We start from the raw sequence: 19,862 nt of genomic DNA, 5'->3' as shown, positions 1-19,862 counted from the left end.
TCAACACTCTCTTAAGTCAAAGAAGCGAATAAAATGGGGTCGGACTTTTCGGCTGTTAGTCTTTGAAAATTCGGCCCTGTTATTTCGGTTTGTTTCCGAATCCAAGTTTCGGTTTTATTAGGCGAATGTTATTTGCAACGAATGAAATGTCTTCTTTCAGTAATTTATTCAGCATTCCGGTGGGGTCGAAAGTAAAATGAAGTGTTTCTCTGTGTTTTTGTTAAACAGTTTATTTCCAGTAATTAGCATGCAAATATAGTACTTCCAGCTGTGCTTGAAGAAATCGCTGTCGTCATTAAAAGACTAACTCAATCTCAATGAGATAGGCGGCAGACAAAAACGCAAGTTGCAGCTTACTTCTAAGAACTAGGCTGACATGTCATTGTTGGGTTGCCGCGCTGGGCTGAACGTGGGTTGTGTGCTGGTGACAGCGATCCAGTGGTTCTTCAAGCAGGGTTGTCGCGTAAAGGCACCTCCTGAAGAACCAGAAAAGCGTAACTATATAGCGCTTGGCGTCAGAGCAGGAAAGCCAACTTCCAACCCAGGAAACAGTATGAGCTCGCTGTCTCTAGGGCTCGTGGCTCACCTGCATGAGCAAGTACGCATGTGCCATTGAACCAAACTGGCTGTTCAGCTTGTCATTAATATCCATCAGCTTGCTGAAAGCCCTTTTGAACTGCCTCGCAGGAAAACATTCTTGCTGACGTCAAAGCCACTTTGCTTCTTAAAACGGCCGAAAGGGTATTCATACGTCGTACTTTTGCAGGCACATCGAGTGACGGAAAATTGCTTTCAGAGGATTTCCAAGCTAAAAAATGCTGAAGTTCATGGAGGCCATCGAAAAATAAATATCTCGCTGGCACACAAACTATTTAGTGTGCACATAATACTCAACCCTTCTTTAAACCGGTATAGAAACGGCGGAAAAGATGCAGTATATTTCGTCCGTAGCGGGTTACCCTGTGTAAATATAGCAGTAGCAGAGGTATGTACGGTTCATGTTTTATGGGGTATGTTCGGGATCCATTTTACGACAAGATGAAAAATTGCAATGGGACCGGAAGCAAAATCTTCAAAAACATAGACGCAACTAGCGTCTCCGCAGTGTGCTTTGAACGACGGCAAAAACGGGAGGGAACGGAACGGAAGAGGCCAGGAAGTGAACGAGGCCGTCGGACGACCTTTTACACACGCTCTGGCATTGGGAAAATGGAATAACACTGTATTGCTATTCCATGCGACATGGCCTGGGTTCGTTTTTATTCAATACGAACGGAAAGGACTCCACGTGCCTAGTGGGCTCTTTCTTTGGTTGCTTCTTTCAAGCATGTGATTTTTTTCCTGAAAACGAAACCTTTTGAAGCAAATGAAATTTAGGCGCGCCTGCTTTCATTTGCCTTTAAAGCCGGCTCTTTCGAAAGGAAACAACATCGAATATCAGCCAGGCTCTTCGCTTTAGTGCAAGTCTCTGAAAGTGGGCGCACACGGAGACGCACTTGCAAAAGAAAAAAGGATAACTTTAAATTAAAGATCGCTACAAACCAAAACAGGTGTGCAAAGGATCCAGCTATACAAATAACCTGATGCGATAGGTCCGGATAGTTGTACAAAAAGTCTCGTATAAAACACTCCCGCGTGTGTGGGTGCTTCGAAGAGCTTGCGGCAGGAAATAAAAAAAAAAATGAGAATGCTGGAACTTGCCCGGAGTGTGAGCGGTGGAAGAATGAGCGGCTGAAAAAGGTGAAACGGAATGCAAAGGAGAAGACACAGCAGGAACAGGCAGCAACGCAGAAAACAGCAAGTGTAGCAATAAGACTGGATTAAGAGGCAGGGCGGTGTTGTTGCATCCGACAGAAAGAGTGATCCGGCGAAGAAAACTGGAAGCAAGCAAAATTTAGTGTAGCACAGTATTGTTCGATTCCTAAACATAGTTCCAATGTGAGAAAAGTAATGAAAACTAAAAAAATGCAAGGTCTTCTTCTTGTTCCTTCTCTTCTAGCCGATTGCGTTTCCGATGGCAGGAAATATTTGTTCGCCTCTTTCCATTCATCGTGTTACTCCTTTCCATCCTGTATCTTCTGTTTACTCTGGACCCTGCTCTGTACAGAAAACTCGGTATACAGACGCCCGGAAGAGAGGAGTATTCGGCGTTTCTCTCGGCCCACACTTGCATAAGCAGAAGCGCGCCTACAGCATAAAACCCTTAATATATGCCTTTTTTTTTCTTGCTCGATGCGTGCTCTCTTGAAAAGGAGCTTACGAAGTTCAAACGACGCTCCTCCCCAGCTTTGGTGCATTTTGAACGCAGGGGGTCCGACTTCTCGTTTGAGTCTGAAGACTGTATGCGATCACTACACAGAGAGACGATACGTAATAAAGATCGGCGAACGGGTAAGCTTATACAGCGGTTGTTGTCGGTTTTTTTAGATGTATTTGACGGAAAGGTTAAAGCCTTTCGGGATGAAAAGGAGTGGAGTGCGCCGAACAGTGTATAGGTGAAACTAAGTACATAATATAAACAAAACATATGCATCCATAAGCTTATGTTAAATGCATTATATATATACATATCTTTATGCGCGTACAGTATCCATATTCCATGCGCTGCTTCGGGATGTAAAATTCCACATACCAAGTCATATTGCACACATGTAATAACTACGCACATACATATATTTCAGTGTCGAGAAGCTACAAAAACAAATGTTGCATCGCACAGAGAGGTTTTCTTATCACAACATCCGAAACACACACACACACACACACACACACACACACACACACACGCGCGCACACGCGCACGCAGCACGCACGCAAACATGCACGCACGCACGAAAACACGCACGCACGCACGCGCGCTCGCGCATACACACGGACACGCACATGCACGCACGCACGCACACGCACGCACACGCACGCACGCACGCATGCACGCCCACGCAAGCACCACGCGCACGCACGCACGCACGCACGCACACACGCACACACACACGCACACGCACGCACTGGTCTGACTTACCAGGGACGGTGTCCGAGAAGTGAAATGAGAAGGTTGCGCCTGCTTCATGGTGTTACAAGCAAATCGTTTCTTGTTGACATTATCGTAAAGTAATTGGCGTGGGCAGATGTCTTTCTTTCTTTCTTTCTTTCTTTCTTTCTTTCTTTCTTTCTTTCTTTCTTTCTTTCTTTCTTTCTTTCTTTCTTTCTTTCTTTCTTTCTTTCTCTCTTTCTTTCTTTCTTTCTTTCTTTCCTTCTTTGTTTTTTTCTACCTTCATTCCTTCCTTTCATTCTTTTCCTCTTTCTTTCTTAATCATTTCTTCCTTTCTTACTTTCTTTCCTCATTTCTTTTTATTTTTGCTTTCTCCTCCTGCATAACTTTTTTCCCTGCCTTGTACAGACTGTATCTGCCTGCCTTTCGTTTCTTGCCTCCGGAGCTAAAGATATAAGGAAGACTGGTCTCGATTTCTTAAGCTCTAACATCCCTTTATTTTCTCTCTTTATTTTGCGTTACACTATCCGTGTCGCGACAAATTCTGCCTCATCTGGCTAGCTCTAAGAAATGCGCAAGCCCGTAGAAGCCTCCCGTTCTTCTGATGCTGCTGCCGAGCTCCGCAGATTGGAAATGATGATGACTCGTTCTTCGCAGCGCTGCAGCCTACGAGCTCCGTCGCTGTCGGCAGAGGCTGCGGCCCATTTCGCCATCGTCTCGCCTTCCCGGCCGCTAACGGGGAGCGGGTCAGGCTGATTAATACCAGCGAGTTGCTGACTCTTTTTTTTCCTTCTTTCTGTCTTTTGCCCGATTAGCTTGAATTGAAACCTTTAAACGCAGCTGCTCCGCCGAGGAGACGGCCGCTTTGGCCGCGACTTGAGTATCGTAGCAGATTTGCGCTCAATGGTCATCCGTCGACCACACCATCGCCGAGAGCGCGAATAGCGCAGATGCGCTGTGAAGTAAAAACAAAAGGCGAACAAAGTGGAAACACTACTTGCAGATAGGAATCAGAATCGGAACTGACGAAAAAATTCCTAGAGATCGAAATGTACGTGTAATTCGACTTGCATGGACGTTAACAAAAAGGCAGACCGACCGTTCTGAAACCAGGGGCGCGAATTTCTGTCAAGTTCAATCAGCACTGCCTCTTTCATGCGTCAGCATCTTTGAGAATAGCAGGACATCTATTACTAAGGCGGGCCACTGATGGCTCTGGTTTGCTGCGTGCACTATTAAAAAAATACAGGTTGCCAGAGTCGTATTTCAGTGAGGCATACGTTAATGTGTCACGTGAGGGAAACATTTTACTGCTTCAGCCCGGTCGCGCTGAATTAAGTTTCCGCGGTGCATCCCTTCGCTGCGAGACCGTTCTGATTGCAGTCAACCACGCCAGGATCTCGTCCAAATGTTTCTTTGTTCAGGCGTGACACGAAGCATGCTCCTCTATGAGGATTCTTCCGATGTCCGGTTTTGTGCATACATTCATGGTGCGTAGAGTGCCACCCGGGCCATTTCAGTAAGACCAGCAGAAAACTTTTTATTCATGCTTTGTAGCACTGAAGCATGCATATGTGAGGCTGTCTTAAGTGTGCATATTTTGTGAGACTTGCTACAATGTCGCATAACATTTAGGCAGGCCACGTTGTCTCGCAGTACTGAAACTCGACATTAAGGCGTGCCGTTCATGGCTTTACTTTTACTTGCGTTGCTTCTTGTCTTTCGTTTTGGAAGTATTCGTGTTCCTATATTGAGAAAATATGCATATCCTCCATGCAGCGCCAGTGTAACTGCCGTGTAGCTTCGAGAATGCATTTCTTTTTATATATTTTTTTCACTTTCAGAGGTTCAATAAGCTAGGCCAAAGCTACCTGAGTGCCACTTTGTGCGAAGCAAAATCCCATGGCGGCTGCATAGCCCGGCACACCGTAATCGGCGGCTTAAAATAAACAAACATTTCCCGCTCGCTCTACATTTCCTGATTACGACACCTCTTCGTTGAACACGTTCTCAAAAACGAAATAAAGAGTTGGGAAACGCCTAGTACTGTCCTAAACTGGAGAGGCTGTTTGTGCAAGCAACTAGCACCACCAAACAAAATACGCAAAAAGGGGGAGGGGACGGAGGCGGGCCGCTCCAGTGCGCAACGTTCAACGAACACGGAAAAACGGGGTTGTGTTTTTGTGTATCAGAGAGCACTCACCTGGCAGTCTAACATGTGCTGTATAATGTAGCCCTCCTCTACACTCATATGTGCTATATTCATATATGCTGGTCAATATATGATATACGGTCTACCCGTCCTCTTCATGCCTACCATTGCGTCGAGCTACGTCTCCGTCACAATCAAACAGGAGCGCGCTGTAAGTCCTTGGCTAAACCCCTCTTTTTGAGACCTACAACTTCGCGTTTGATTGCTTCTGTTCCCGACCAGCTTCCGCGCAGTCGTGCCTTCGACAGGATGGTCAGGAGGACCGCGCTGTTTACTGTGGGAATAGCTTTCAGCCTTCCATGGGTCCATGCGCACCAGGACAATCTCGTGGAAAACACTAACCGTAAGGTCTGCAATGTGATGGGTCTCAAGTTGCCCTTTCGTCTGAGCTGTTTTCATCATCTCAAGTGCGCTTAACAAGCTACTCGCGAGCGTCAAGTAGCTAACGCAACTACAGGGTGTACTGCAGTGCTTAGTAAACCAACGTATTGAATGCGCTGCGTTCAAGACGCACTCATTAGATTGTAGTAATCTGCAGTGGCTTCAGGGGAAGATTCTATGAACTAGGAGGTGCAACTTGCAAAGCCCAACAGCAAAACAAGTTGATAAGGACATAAGGTTAACCCTCGATGAAGAGCCGTTTGTTGCGGTCGATCTAACTTCCGGGACCGCGCTACTCAAAACAGATTGCTAAACGCTTGTACGCAATCTATATCGTTTGCGTCGCTTTGTACACAGCCCCACCAAAGAAAACAAACTCATAAGCGAGCAGAATATATACACCATTCGCCAGTTAGAAGAAGAATACTGAAGAGTTTTACAAGGGATTCTCCACGCCCGAGAATATAATTCCGATGTAATTGTGCGAACAAAAAAATAATAATAGTTAGCCTCCTTATCTAGGCTGTTAGATCTCAAGCTTCTAAGTTTTCCAGCGTATAGCTGTCCACGGGCACACTGATAAAGGATCCCAGAGGATGAAGCTCTGTACACTAGAAGCCAGGACGGCGTTAAAAGGGTGCAGGAGTTAATTCTTATTGAGGTTAAGTTCGTTGCCAGAACAATTTGTGCATCCAGGACCCCATTACTTCCTAAAATGGGTTAATGCGAAGGAATTATCAGCTACGGTTCCTTTTCTCCTCTGACTATATGTTCGCCGCAAGAACTGCGGGTTGCAGTTAGATCCATTTTTCCGTTTCTGGCAATGAGTGGGTTTCCCGCCGAATCTGTGATTCGATACTCGTATTTTGCCGCCGTGTGCTGCAAATTCTTTCACTCCCTGGGCGGATCATGTCACAAAGATGGCGGCATGTACCACCTTCACTGCGGCGCATGCGAGGAGAGGACACCGCAGGCTCCAGTGCATGAAGCTCACCGCCCTCCGCGACCTCGCTGTGTGTCAGCCCCATTAACTAATAGAAACGAGTGCTGGTTATCGCTCTCACGCGCCGGCACTGTCGTGGTTGGCTTCAAACTCGCCGTTACGAATACGTGTGGGGGGAGGGGGGGGGGGGAGCGGAATTTGGATGGCATGCAGCCGTTTGTGTTTGTACTGCCTGTGCTACAGTGCCTGGCGAGCTCAACAACAAACAGCGAGGCCGCCCGCACGTGGCAAGTATCTGAGGCGCGACATCAGACCAACGCCAGCGGAGTGGCTGTCCGCTCTTTCATGTTACTGAATGGTTGCGAACTGGTGGGGAAGTACTCGATGATCGCAGTTTGGAGCCTGCCCAGCTGGTCGATTGGCTCTTCTTGTCTCTTGATTTCACGTTGGCATCTGAAATGCCTCATTTGCGACGTGTTCGAAGAGTGCAATTCGGCGCTTTCATTTCATTTCTTTGTTTTCTTTCTCTCTCTCTCTTTGTCAGCGTTGTTGCTCTTCGTCTCTTATCTTACTTATATCGAATGTGCGTCGCACATATGATCGCGCAAGAGCTCTTTCATAACGCCGGTTGCAAAACACCCTCTGCTGGCAGCTGCTAAAAAAATAAGCACTACGAAAAAAAAAGATAAAGGGGACACTTAAGGTCCACCTTAGGGGCAGGACGCAATAGCGTAAATGGGATAATGCCCATATATGCGCAATTGATCATTCTCTATTTTACACTGACACATCGCTGATAGTCCTCGTTCCACTCCTGGCGCAGTGGTTAAGGGTTTAAGCGACGCGCACCTTCCCTGCGATGGCAGGTGCTTCCACCCATGGGGCTTAAGCGACCCAGGTTGCTCTTCCCGGACCAATCATCTATTTAACTGCCACTTGACAAGGTGGGCAGTTCGCTCGCAATGGGGTGGATATGATGCGAAGACGCCACAAGGTCACATGACCTAAGTGGTCCACCAATGTTGCTTCTCCGAGGATTTTTCGCACAACGCCGATGACGCAGGATTTCTGCAGAACGGGTCTCTCAACACCTTCGCGTTTAAAAGCGCCCGAGGAGGCTGCGTAAATGCACTAACCTCTTGGGTAGCTGAACATATGCGACAGGTCGAGGGTCGTCTAGAGGATGAAGAAACGTCTGGCAGAGGAAACACCATGGCAGGAGAGGGCCACTCCTTTTCGTCACGCATTTTCCCACTAAACAGCTCTTTCCATTTCTCAACCGGAGCCGGTACCTAGTTATGGGGTAGAAACGTGGAGACAAAGAAAAAGGTTCAGCTTAAGTTAAGGACAACGCAGCGAGCTATGGAAAGAAAAATGATAGGTGTACCATTAAGAGACAGGAAGAGGAAAAAGTTTGTGAGGGAACAAACGCTGGTTAATGACATCCTAGTCAAAATCAAGAGGAAGAAGTGTGCTTGGGCAGGGCATGTAATGCGAAGGAAAGATAACTCTTGGTCCTTAAGGGTAACTGAGTAGATTCTAAGAGAACGCAAGCGTGGCAGGTGGCGGCAGGAAGTTAGGGGGAGGGGTTGAGATTAAGAAGTTGTCGAGGATACGGGGGACGCAGCTGGCAAAGGGCAGGGTTAGTTGGAGAGACATGGGAGAGGCCTTTTCCCTGCAGTGGGTGTAGTCAGGCTGATGATGATGATGGCTTCCGAACCTTGCTACCTGCTGCACGCGGGAAGTACGTCTTCAAACTGTCATCACGCGGCGGGCCCACTCAACTGGATGACGCTTGACGTCGCTCCCTGCCACATTTCACACCTCGCACACGCACGCATGTTCGATTTGTTTTGAGCTAACCAACAGGCTGCAACGCGCGCGCGCACGCGCACGCACGCACGCACGCACAAACAGGAAAGGCTAGAACACGTGCTGGCTACATTGGGAAGTTAGTAAAATTAACCTCCACTGCACGCGGAGTGGCCACAACCGCAGTACTTGTGGCTTTCGTCTTGAGCGTTCGCGGAAAAAGCAGTGACGCGTAGATAACCAACGAACGGAAGCGGACCAATGTCTCCACCCCGCGTCTGTCAGGTTAAAAATCTCTTTCGCGCAACCAGCGCTCTCGTTCGACTGCCGTCAAAAACAACCAAGGATGATGCGCTCGCGCGCTTTACGTGAGCGCAGAACAGCTAAACAAAGAAGGTGAGGCTTTTTCTTCGGGACGACGCCGCGGCGTGACGAGCGTGGGGAACAAGCGGCTGAAAGATATGCGGCTGCAAAAGCCTTTTTGCTGCCGCCGCCGCCGCTTTTGCGTGCAGCGGGAAAGCTGCTGCTGCTGCTGCTGTTAGCGCTGCCCTCCGCACTGACACCCCACTGCATTGTATTGCACGCTGTTTCTACACTATAAAAAGAAAGGAGTGAAAAGGGAGTAAGCTGTCCTCTGTCACACTCAATTGTATAAAATAGAGTGTGCTAGAGTACAGTTTACTTCCTTTTTATTCCCGTATAGGCGTATCCTTCTTTAAACCGTATAAGCCTCGCGGGCGCGTGAGTGTTCTCGGTGTCTGTCGCGCACCGTTCTCCCTTTCTCTCTGTACTGAAGAAAGTTCAACGCGCTGTTCTGGCAGTATATAGCGCTGTATAGCGGAGCTTAAGTCGTCAGCGTTTGTCTGGAACTGCTTCATGTACAGTCTTTGTCAAAAGTATACAGCCCAAGGGGTCTGCTTCTGAGCTCTGCAGCGCGGCTTGTCTTGCATACTCAGGGAGCCTAATGTCACGAAAGCGGGATGAACTGAAGTCCTCAACCCTTCCGAGCTTAGGATGTCAAAAGTGCTTAAAAGCCCTGCTACACAGCTTGAAATCAAACTCCTTGTGCTGCATATTTTTGACCAAGACTGCACGTTCTGCAGGTTTGTATATATTTACTGCATAAACCAGTACGCAGTGTAATCAGTGAACGCTGGTGTCTGGTCTCCCTTTTTGGCAGCAAGAATGGCGCTACAAGATTCTACACAGAACAGCATGTGATGAAGGCGTCCAGAGGTTCCAGTGGTGCAAGTTCCTTAAAATGTTGAGCAATTTCAGTGACGGTGCATCCGCTTTGAGAAAGCGAAGACATCGGCAATAGTTAGGTGTATGTCGAGATGTTCAATTCGTGCAGTTGTTGCGAGTCTTGCGTTTGCCGCGGCGGTCGATCGTGATGAAAGGTAGCGTTTGGGGAAGACAAAGGGCGGATAGAAGCACGAGGACAAGCGCTACTTATCGTCTGTAATGTTCACCGACTTGAGCAGCTTTATGTATTAAACGGTTTTCGAGCTGTCGAGCTGCCGAGCTTAACGTATTTATTTAGTTAAAATCCGCCATTTTTTGCCTGACCTTACATCTCGTATGATGTTCCACATGACAATGGTGAAATACAAAATCAAACAGCGTCACGAAGAGAAAACAACCAATCGTAATGTCGAACCTTCCCACCCCCTTACACCTTTTCTTCTTCACGGAAAAAACGTAAAGCAGCGTTTGCTGATCGCGAAAATCGGCTGTCTCTCGTGGCACGAGAAAATGCAGTAGATTTGAAGTGTGTGTCGAAAGCGGAGCACTCTGAGAAATATCCCTCTGCACACTGCCTAGTGCGCAACCGCACACGCTTGGAAACTGCTCTGGTGGCATAAAATTTTTCGGCACGTAGCGCCACTTTATAGCGAATTAGGGATCAATTAATTTCGGACCACGAATTCTAACGCTAGAAATTTTTCAAGACCCTTTCTTTTGTTTCTGATATTATTTCAGTCTTCCAAGACTGCTTTTGTGTATTTTCTTTATAGAAAAATACCAGCCCACAAATTTACCGGTGAAACCATTAACAAATCCGAGATGAACAGCTGTCTCAAGGTTGGCGCTAACTAAAACAAAGCAGTCAGAACAGCACTAAAGTATCTGCTATGGCCACCGCAGGAAAAGTCGGTCTGATGAAATCCGTTGCGGCATTTGCGCGAAGCTTGAGTATGCCCCCCCCCCCCCCTCCCCCCCACTCTTTTTAATTGACGCGCCGCCCTATTCTCGTCTCACGTTTATTTTTCTTTCTTTTCTGCCGGTACAGGTGGCGCGATAGTGACTTTATTTATCCTCACTTCCCACAGATGGCGCTTCCTGTTTTGAAGATGTATTCCGGAACCAGAACGAATGAGAAAGCGTGGACAAATAAAGACAAATAGCAGGCAGAAACGTGACACCGAATGTCTGGATCAGAGAGGATTTCGCAAGGAGACGCGTTCGACTAGAAATTCAATGACCGCTATTACGTACCGCAAGAATATTGGAACTCGCTCGACCGTGTCCCTCTCTAGCGGGAGGAACGAAATTGCACACAGCGAGCAAGGAGACACAAATAACGCAACGTTAGCGAAGCTCGGCGAGGCTGTGAGCGAAATCACCGCGCCGTAACAAGCGGAGATGGCCTTCTTCCAATTCCAACCATTTCGTCCGTCGTCTGGACGCTTCCAATGGCTGAAACCCTAAACGCGTCCACTCGACGAGCATAGCAAGCCCCAAGCCCAAGCACGCACAATGCACACAAATACTCACACCACATGGGCGCAGCTCAAACAACCGCAAGTGTTTCCGTCGTACACTTCTCCACATTTCCTTCTCCCATAATGCGTCCATTTTCATTGTCGCACACAGAAAAGATACGCGTATTTTTATGATTTGTCGTGAAAGCGATCGCGGCCGGCAACGCTCGTGATTTGAATGTGTGACTCGACGCCACCGTTTTAAAGGCATGCATAAAGACCGCGGCACCAGACGGGGACGAAATGGACGATTTTCCATTCTTCTTTTCGTCCTCGTCTGGTGAAGTGCTCTATCTTTTCTTTTTTAGCAAAAGTGTTGGCCGAACTAGCCCAATGTAATGCGCTGCTGTTGTTAAAGGTTTGTACTCCCATCTTTCACCATCTTATTCGACGGCGCTATCACATATACTCTAAACAGGAAAGAGTAACAAGGAAGCAAGTTCTTCTCTAGCACACACTCTTTTATAAAAGGAAGCGTGTTAGAAGAGAGCTTATTGCTTTTCTACTCCTATAAAGGCGTATTAGTGTTTAAAGTGTACGACACCGGTTCTTTCATAATTGCTGGAGGCAGCTTCGAAAAATGTGTCCGGACAGAACTGCTGCATCGTTTGCGGCCAAGCGATATGCGCTTCGACAGCACTACTCGGTAATGCCGTAAATCGGGCAACCTCCCTCTTTTTCACATTTCGGCCGGAGGAGGTGCAAGAATTCGTTCAGTAAATCGAGAGAACGCTGTACTGCGTCCGCACTAAATAAAATGCCGCCGCAGTTTCTGAAGGCATCGCTACCATTCTCTCATTGCGCTTGGCTCGAGACAACGGCTTGGTTCTATTCGTTTACAAGCGCATAAACTTTTAAGCACCCGGACCCAACCCTTAAAAAAAATTTTAGTAACGTTCTTTAGAAAGCCTTTAGACAACTGTTGATACCTGTGAACATTGAATAGAAAGTCTTTTCAATGTCTTTATACTTTGTAGTAACAACCTATCAACCCTCTTCCGACAATTGGCCACCGTAATTCAAAAGTCTCAAGTACGTAGAAAATCTTTATACTTCTTATGATACCCTTATCGACAGTGTCTTATCTACTTCCTACCAACCACTTGCCAACAATGTGTACCAACACCCTACCAACAGCCTTCCGACAATTGGCCACCGTTGTTCAAAAGACTCAAGTACATAGAAGGTCTTTACACTTCATATCAACCAGATACCAACAATGTGTACCAACACACTACCAACAGTCTTCCGATAATTGGCCACCGTTATTCGAAACACTCAAGTACATAGGAAGTCTTTACACTTCATTTCAACCACATACCAACAATGTCTACCAACACCCTACCAACAGTCTTCCGACAGTTGGCCACCATTATCCAAAAGACTCAAGTACAAAAAAGTATAACTCCCTACCATCAACTTATAAACGTTTGGAAACATGTGTGCTAACTACACTGCATGACACTTTTATCAACATTGTTTTATCACTTCAAAATCATCTTGTGAACACTATATCCAAGACTGTTTAAAGAATAATAGAAGCAAAGTGCAAATTATTACATTCATTTATTGCGCACAAGAATACTTGCGCACTACAAGACGAGCACGAAACATCAAAATATTTTTTTCGGGGAACAATATAGGAACAGAATATTCCCTTCGGCACAGCTAAAGTGGCCTCAAACAAAGCGTGTTCCAGCACTCGCAATTTATTTGTAGGGTTTCACTAAATGAGCGCAAAAGGGCGGGGGAGGCGAGCGAAACACGCGTTATTTCCTACAAGCACAACAATACCGTGCCAGAAACAGCGCGTAAGCGTACATTTCTGTCACCTAATCTCCCATTCCCAAACTTTCGACCCATGCACCGTTTTGAGGAAGGATCTACAGACCTACTCGAATGCAGGGAGACGCATCGTTTGTTTCCGTTGACAGAATCCACAGATTAGAGCAGAGTGATATTGACAGAGCCCAAGCCCCCACTTTTGATCCAGTATGTAAAGCCTTTCATCTCTCTCCGAATTTAGTGCACGAGCTCAACATTTTTGCCTTTCGGCGAGCCCTGTTCTGCATATAACCTGTTTACACCGGTGCATAGCGCGCACATGCGCGTGCGGTGTACATTAGCGAAATTGCGCCCGAGTAGACAGCAGCTTAAAGCACCGCTATATGTTCTTTCGTATGCCGCGCGGGACACGCGAGCATATATCTCTAAATATGTGCAGCGGAGCGAAGGCTGCAGAACCTCCTATATATAATCGGGACTGCTGAGCGCATACCAAAGCACACAGTTCTTTCTATGCGCTTGCGCCACCCAACGCGGTTTGCTTTCCTATAGATATTACCACAAAGCCGCATCTCCCGTTTATGTGTGATTTTGGTAACGTTGCCGTAACACAATGGATGTGCAACACATCATGCCGATTGTACAGAATGAAGTTACTCATACAGGACGTGATGAGAGCACGAAATGCTCATTGGTCGGAATTGTCAATGGTTTATTAGTACGCACACAGTGACGACAACCGTGACTACACACGCGTGGCGTTAATACAATTTTCGCAGCATGAACGTAACAGACTGGCCAACACCCCTATTCGGAGTTAAAAATTTGGCAGGCGATCGACGGGCCTATCCGACGAAAATGCGCATAGCATTATTCCTTTTCATACATTGACCTTTGCACGACACTGCCCATTGCACACATTTGTTTACGTACAGTCGGGGACAAAAGTCTCCGGACCACGTGTTCCTATAACGAAGCCGATAGCTCTGCTATTAGTCGGCGGTTGGAGACCACACTTGTGGAGGTGAAAGTTAATTTTTTGTTCTTTCATCTCCACAAGTGCGGTCTCCAGCCGCTGTCTGATAGTAGAGCTATAAACTTCGTTTGAAGAACACGTGGTCCGGAGACTTTTGCCCCTGACTGTACCTCCACCTTCATTGCACACTTAGCCTTCTTTACACTTCTTTAAACTTGACTCCATTGCACACTTGGTCTTCTCTTCTGTGTCTGAACGCCAGCATCCATCGCCATTCACATCTGGGTGTGAGTCGCTCACAACCACTTCAACTCAAGAATGACATTTTACACGCGCGCGCCGTTCTGCTATCTTCGCTCCTCTTCTCAGCTCAATTTCCCCCTCTCCATCCGTCTTCCACGGTAGCCACCTGCTGGGTTGTTCCCGTGGCAACCACCCTCAGGTCGCGCATTCCACGCCCGTATCACTGCCTCCTCCGTACACGGCAGCCAGCCTCTGTCTTCTTCCCGTGGCATGGATTTCCTCCTCTCCACTTTTCCACCTGTCAACCATGGCAGGTGGCAGGTGGAAACTTCAGAAAGCGACGGACACTTTTTTTCGACGTGGTGATTCTAATTTGACCACATTGAAAACGCTCCGACTAGCATCAAAATTTCGCCCTAGCTTAGCTGTCGCTGTAATTTTTCATTACGTAAAGCGTAAATGCCCGATCAATTTTAGCATCCAACACACTACGTAAGAACCGCGAACCTTGCAGCACAACTTTTATACTGCGCGATGGTGAACGCCTCGCTGCGGCTCACACGCGGCTGCACGCTTTTACCGAAACTGCGCGAGGGAACGAAATAGGAAACGCCCTTTAGAAAAAAGCTTGGGCCGAAATCTCTATAGCTGGGTTTCATATTATTGCCAGAGCTTTTCAAGAAGCGATTTCATTGGATCTTTCGCTGTTTATTTACGTTCCTTTTATGTCTCGCGAAGCACCGTCGACAAATCGCTTTCCGAATGGATGCGGCCGAAATATGAGACGACGACGAGCGAGTTGAAAACCCGCCGTGCTGCGGTGCCCCGACAAAAAGATATTGCTTTGCGCACGAGGACGCTTGCGCCTGCGTCGCTGTTGTACGTGCGACCGACTCTTGCTAGAACGAAAAGGACGCGACTCCTTCTCGAAAGGGTTACCGTATTATCCCTCATTTAACTCTCCCTCGACCCCCTTTCCTCGTTTGTTGTAAAAGGGTGAATGGAGCCCAGAACCTATGTGTACTCGAGTTCGCAGGTTTCGATCGATATTTAGGCTAACTTAACCAGCGTGCGTCAAGGGATTTCAGTCATGCAAAGCAGGATTGGTTGCACGTATGCGTACCGAACCGCGAAGAAGCGAGTTCGCAGCGTGTGAGTTACTTCTACGACTGTGGTCGCTGTTTAGCTTCTCACAGCTCCGTGGTTTTTATTTCAAGAATGTGGCCAGCAGACGCGGCTGATTGTGGCGCTTGGCACTTTTTGTGGTGGTGTGGACTGTGAAGTTACTCGCTTCTATCGCGGCAGTAAGAAGTTCTCCCGGTCATGTTGTTTTTAGCTCAGTGCTTCTTTTAGCTGTCCTTAAATTATTCGCCTGGACAATGCACAGCGAGCTCCAGTTACGTACTTCCCTTTAGCACTAAATATGGTCGTTTCATGTCAATGTAATGTTTTTTACTAGCATTTGAATTCGCGTTATGGCTATCGTTTTTCTTACCCGCAAGTGCTTCTTCCCCGTTTTGTCTAACTCAAGCTGGAATATATTGTGTATATACCTGTGCATGTATAGCCATTGATCTATGCGCGTACTCGTCGTAGCAGTTAAAATGCGCTATTTCATTTTCTTCCGACTGTAATCAGAGGTGCGGCTGGAATTAGGTTCATGGAATACATAAAAGCGCTTATATTAGCGTCAATACGGTACCTTGCCTCGTCACAAAGCCACCGAGCACATTATGTCTGCGATCTTACTCCTATGCGTCTCGGATTTCCCCCTGACTGCAAGCTTGTTATTTTGTGGTTGATACCACATTTCATAGAATATTTCCTTTGGTGGCTCAAGTTTTCTGGCTCCGTACACATGAAACACGCTTATAAAAGGAAACAGAAAACAAAAAAATACCAAAAACAGAACGCATGTGTTACTATGTGATGTCCAGATATGCAACCTCACAGTCACGCAGGAGCAGGGATGGTTTGCTAACACACAATCTTGGTTTCTTTGCCATGTTGTAGGCCTCGATAATTTCCCTGGTCAACTGGTCGGGGTGTTTGTACAAAATGTCAGTAAAATGTAAGGACGGAAAACATAATTGACACTCTCGGCAATGATCAACTAGATTAGTGGAGCGATTAGATTCTAATGAATTGAGATGTTCTCCGAGTCGTGTGTTGATACAACGTCCCCCCAGGGAAATTATCGAGGCCTACAACATGGCAAAGAAACCAAGATTGTGTGTTAGCAAACCATCCCTGCTCCTGCGTGACTGTGAGGTTGCGTATCTGGACATCACATAGTAACACATGCGTTCTGTTTTTGGTGTTTTTTTGTTTTCTGTTTCCTTTTATAAGCGTGTTTCCTGTGATTAAACTTTAGTTGAGAGTCAGCGCTTGTTCCTGTGTATTCTTCGTCTCGTCCCCGTTTGTTCGCGCTGTTTTTTTGCATCCGTACACATATATTCTTCTCGTTCTGTGCCTCGCCACATATACTGGCGCCTTTTGGGACCACAAGTGTTCAAAAGTATGCATTTTTTTTCCGTCCCGTATTTGCTTTGTTGTTTCGTATTGAAGGAGGGGCTTCAGTAGTGCCTTAAATTAAAGAGAAAAAGCTATCGAAACGCAGAAGCAAATTCAGGTTAAAGTAGCTGTACGCCGCGTATATCAACCGGCGAAACGATCTCTATTTAACAATACTGGCAGCGAATGGCGAACGAATTTAAAATCATAAAATCATGACATTTGAAGCTTCTTTTTGTTCTCATAAAACGGAGGGTCATCGTCTGTGATATTTGTTGCGTGGGACAAAGCCGTGTGGGGAGGAAAAAGGCAGGATTGGTCGGCGCAAGTGGGGACAGTTCTCTCACAAGCTCTCGAGGTTGGGGCGCGTCAGTGTTCGTTTAGCCGACTTTGATACCGATGACTTCATCCAGGTTTTGTACAGATGCAAATATATTTATCAGCACCCATGAATGAAAGTGGTGCAGAAGACAGCGCGTTAACTATTTCCCTAAACTGCATGCCTTAAGCTAGCCAATGATCCACCGTCAAAACCATATTGAAAAGTTCCATATGAGCCACTCGTACAGAATTATGAGGTTATGTAGCCCATAAGATATGGAAAAGTCTATATAAATTCAAATATTGTCTGTACGGAGTCCATAAGCATTCTACATAGCTACCATATGATTTCTATACACTGTACTTGGCGTCAAAATGGGGTACACAAATTTCCATGCGTGCTTCTATATAGTCTATACCGACTGCATATGCTCCATACTGACTCCATAAAATTTCTTACGGAAACGTATGTGATTGTGGAACTCGTCATATGGAACGTTTCAGTAGGGAAGGTTAATCCAAGATGCTCACACAGTGGCCACTCACCGGTCAGCTCAAGTGACGCAATCAAAATGGAGGTGCAACTCCTTCCTGGGATAACGAATCACATCGAAGTCGAACAAACTAACGGGGACGCCACGTGCAGCCCAAATCAAAGGAACGCCAAAGAAGGCCGAATGGAGTGAACACCGCAGATGCCGGCAGCGCTCGTAACGCTGCCAACTTTCAACCACCACCTTACGAGCCTCCTGACACCCAGGTAATGCACCCATACAGTTCACGTTACGACCTAACCAGCCTCCACCGTGTGCGACGCCCGTAACTTGGACCAAACGCTCTTCGGCCAAAGTTTTATCGTTGCCGCTGAGTGTGCAGTTTTGCAGCAGGCTGAAACTCTCCTTTTCAATGGTCGTTTCCGCCTTCGCTGCCGGCTTAACTGACCGCTTTTCCCCCGTCTGCATTATGCGCATAACTAAGCGATCTTTCGGTAACTGCCCTCCCTCTCTCCTCGATTCCATAACCGCCCGAATTAAGCGCACTCTCGAGCAGGCACACGCACACGCCCATCAAGGCTGCTTTCTTCTCGGAAGTGCGGTGACGAACGACCGAGAGCGCGAACAGGCACGCCGAAGCCTGCGGCATCCGCGCGTGGTATGTTCGGAGTCGACAACGCGAGGTATAAGTGACGTGTATTAAACGCTCGTAGAGCCGCTCTTGATGGCGGTTGAGCACCCGGAGACCTGAATACAGAAACCGTGCGTGGCAGTTCGACTGCTAGCCGAACGCGAGTGAGTTTACGGTCGTTCCAAAGAGTGAGCGTGAGGTCCTCCGTGAGCGCTGCTACAGCGTTGTCGCGAATTTAGGCTTTAGGGAAGAATTTAAGGAAGAAATGGGCGTGGGCAGCGGATGTAATGCGAAGGCAAGATAACCAATAGCCGTTAGGGGTAACGGAGTGGATTCCAAGAGAAGGCAAGCGTAGCAGGTGACGACTGGTAGTTAGGTGGGCGGATGATATTGTGAAGTCTGCGGGGATACGGGGTCCGCAGCTGGCACAGGACTGGGTGAACTGAAGTGATATCGAAGAGGCATTTGTCCTACAGTGGGCGTAGTCAGGCTGCTCATCATGACGATTTCAAAGTTCCGCGTCACCTATAAACTCACCAACGCCGATAGCAAGGGTCATTTCTTAGCGTCTACGCCGCCGAGTTTTCAAATTCTTTATGCGCACAAGTTCACCCCAGAAAGGAGTTTCTGAGCAAATGCCACGCCAGCCTGCAATGTTTAGTCCCCGACGTTCAAAACTGTCGTCCCACCACCCATGACAGGATATAGTTTGAGGTATTATAAATGATTCTGAGAAAAAAGAGTCACGCCTGCATCGCTAATGTATCTTGGGTATAATGCAAATTTTTACCTGTGAAATGAGACCCAAAGGTAATTGGGATTTTGCCACTCAAAGGTAGAGAAAAATCGATAGGGTTCTGCTGCTAGAGTGACCCATAGCGGAGGCAACGGGCATGGAGAGATGGGAAGTAGCGGGAAAGGATACACAGTAAAAAATACCGAATCTATATATCGGAGAACCACGCTTGCAGCTTAGGCAGAGTGCTGTACGTTACACTACATAACATTCCATAGGCCACCTCAGAAATCACCCGAGCAAAACATTATTGCAAGCATAGTGGGCAAGGTAATAATGGCTAGGTTTTTTTTTTTAAATGACGGACACGTTTAGGAGCACTAGTGGTCATATTTACGAATGTTCCTACAGCTAACAAACTGGAGCAAGGATCGTGAAAGAGCGCACAAATTGTCGTATATTAGGCCAATTATAAAACTTAATTACTTAGCTCGTGCGCATGCTGTGAGCGTTTCTTTCATAAAATTCATAATATAACTAGTTTCCTGTCATTCTATTAGCTATATAAGATTTCCTTGCTTGAGGAAAGTCATATCTCATACAGTAGTAATTATATCACGATAGTGATTTAGGTGGCTGATTTCATCAAATAGAAAGCGTAAATAGCAGCTCCATCCTGGAAGCGTTCTGCTGGCGAAGAGACACAAATTATCAGTGGTGCCCGCCTGAGTTCAGCCTCACACGAACAAAGACATCCGTGACAAACATTTGTGGAAGTACAGAGGAGAACGCACACAGAGCCATATGAAAGCGCGTTTTTTCTCATTGTTTGCTGTCACAGTGAGAGGCAATGTAATATTATACGAAATTATTAGGGGACGCGCAACTAGTTTTCGAGAGCACAGCTACAGGTTACCGCTAAGCGCTAACCTCATCGATCTGTTGGTTGCCCTTTTGTTACCGCCGCCTTCAGACGTGGCGCTTTTGTCGCCTGTGCGGTGATGGGACGCCCTTATCAGAGCGTCGTTTCTTTCTCTCCCTTTCTCTCTCCGCTGTCATT

This window comes from Amblyomma mixtum, chromosome 8, assembly GCF_055824585.1.
Source record: "Amblyomma mixtum isolate Tamu chromosome 8, ASM5582458v1, whole genome shotgun sequence".
Lineage (NCBI taxonomy): Eukaryota > Metazoa > Arthropoda > Arachnida > Ixodida > Ixodidae > Amblyomma > Amblyomma mixtum.
Note: the sequence above shows the minus strand (reverse complement) of the source record.